Source organism: Geospiza fortis, unplaced genomic scaffold (genome assembly GCF_000277835.1).
Source record: "Geospiza fortis unplaced genomic scaffold, GeoFor_1.0 scaffold85, whole genome shotgun sequence".
NCBI classification, from domain to species: Eukaryota; Metazoa; Chordata; class Aves; order Passeriformes; family Thraupidae; genus Geospiza; species Geospiza fortis.
In genome coordinates this window covers 1,279,580-1,282,028 of record NW_005054358.1, presented here as the reverse complement: position 1 = coordinate 1,282,028, position 2,449 = coordinate 1,279,580, and positions in this window count along the sequence as shown.

Sequence of the window (2,449 nt, the reverse complement as noted above, 5' to 3'; positions counted from 1 at the left end):
GCAGAGGGTGTTGTTCCATCAAAAGGGGATCACCTTCAGCTGGCCATGCCATTGTTTTCCAGTTGTTCAGTAACTGAGGGATCTCAAAGCTTGCTTTCATTTCAATCTTGCTTATAGTTTCTATATTCTCAAAATCTTTTGCCAGACAATCATATTTATAAGGCTTTCCTGTTTCATCTTCCCCAACAGTTCTGGGTGCTTCCCAGGGCTGCAGAGGGACTCTCACAGCCCGAGGGGACTCAGCTCTGGGCCTTTTCCACCCCACTGGTCCCTGCACATTGCCCTGCTCCCATCCTGGCTGGTGCCTCGCTGCTGGGCTGTGGGAAGGAGGGAAGAGGAGGCTCCTGGCCCCTCTGCACCAGGAAAGCAGGAGCTTGGTGTGGGAGCTGGCAGCAGAGTCCCTGCCTGGCCCTCCCAGCTCGGAACAGCCCCAGCCCTGGGCAGTGCTGGCTGCTCTGGGAGCCTCCTGCAGGGTGCCAGGGCCAGGCTGGCCCTGCAGGCACAGGCAGCCCCAGCAGAGCTCTGCTCTTTGTCCAGTGGCTTTGGAGGCAGCTGGGGTGGTTTTTGTCCCCACCAGTGCCCAAAGGGGCCTGGATTTATGGCAGTGGCACAATAGGTGTCTGTGGCAGTGATGGATTGGGCTGTGCAGAGCATTCCTCCCTCCTTCCCTCCCTTGTTTGCTCTGTGTCCCTCCTGTTGCTTTTCCTTCAGTTCCAGGCAGTTTTGCTGAAGTTCAGCTGAATCAAACCAGTGCCCCTGGCAACCTTTGGGTAAAGGCTTTTCCAGTGAGCAATCAGCCTTTGCAAGCTGCTGCCTCTGCCTTGGGGCTGTGGAGATGGAGCTGGAGATATTTTGGGGTGCTGGAGGCACTGGGCAGGGTGTGGTGGGTGCTGTCCATCTGTCCATCCTGGTACACACTGGCACAGGGCTGAGGGACACCAAAATCCCAGCTGAGGCTCTTTTGCCTTTACAGCTGCTGTGAGAGTGGCTCCATCAGGGCTGAGGGCACTGCTCTGCCCCACTGCCCTTCCAGGGAGTTCAGCTGGGGCTCCAGAGCTGGGGATCCCCCATCTGGGGCTCCAGAGCCGGCTCTGCGTTAAGGGCAGTGTAAAACAGCTCTGCCTCACCAGTCCCACCCTGCTCATCCCTGTGGAAGAAGCCTGGGCAGATGTTCCTGGTCCTGGGCACATGTTCCTGGTCCTGCAGAGTTCCTGGGCTGTGCTGGCTCCTCAGCTCTGTGCTGGGCTGGGAGATCTCTCCTCCAAGGCTCCCAGTTCTGGGTCTGAGCACTTTTGTCTGTCTCAGCATCAGATCCTGTGGCAGGTTTGGATGGCTGTGAGTGAGGAGGGCCAGGCTGGGGCTGCTGGGGTGTTTTCAGGGTGCTGGACATGAGGAAAACATCCAATTCCCCCTCTTGTGGAGCCTCCTCTGAGCCCCAGCACATCAGCAGGGCTGGGCTGGAGCTGGGCCTGAGCCAGAATCCTGCAAGTGTCCAGCTCTGGGGCCACCCACAGGAGGACCTGGAGCTGCTGGATGAGTCCAGAGGAGATAGCTGAGGTGCTCCAAGGACTGGAGCCTCTGCTCTGGGGCCAGGCTGGGAGAGCTGGGGGTGCTCACCTGGAGAGGAGAAGCTCCAGGGAGAGCTCAGAGCCCCTGCCAGGGCCTGAAGGGGCTCCAGGAGAGCTGGAGAGGGACTGGGGACAAGGGATGGAGGGACAGCACACAGGGAATGGCTCCCATTGCCAGAGGGCAGGGCTGGATGGGATATTGGGAATTAGGAATTGTTCCCTGGCAGGGTGGGCAGGCCCTGGCACAGGGTGCCCAGAGCAGCTGGGGCTGCCCCTGGATCCCTGGCAGTGCCCAAGGCCAGGCTGGACAGGGCTGGGAGCAGCCTGGGATAGTTGAAGCAGGCATGGAACTGGATGGTCTTTGAGGTCTCTTCCAACCCAGACCATTCTGTGATTCTCAGCCTGTCCTGAACACTCAGTTCAGGGCAGCATCTCCAGTGTCCTGGACAGCTGCTTACACATTAATAAAGCCCTGACAGGGCTGCTCATCTGTTCTAAATAAAATGAAACTGTGCTGAGCAGAGGCTCTGGGATGCACTTGGTGTGTGGGATGGGAAGGGCCACAGCCAAGGCTGCAGCTGGGGTTCCTGCCAGAGGGACTCACCCCTCTGAACGTGGCTCTGTCCCCTCTGTGCCACTGCATGGAGTGAATTGCCATCGTTCCTCTCCTCTGTGCTCACGGGGAAGGCTGGGCCAAGGTGGGCACAGACCCCTGGGGCAGATAAAGCTGAGGCTGCAGCAGAGCCTGTGAGGTCCCTGCTGTCCCTGTCCCGGTCCTGCCGGGTCCTGCTCTCATCTCCTCTTTCCCCGGCAGGTCCAGGGCAGAGTCCCGCGGCGCTGGAGCCTCTTCCATCATCCAGGGGGCCACAGCGGGCCGGGCA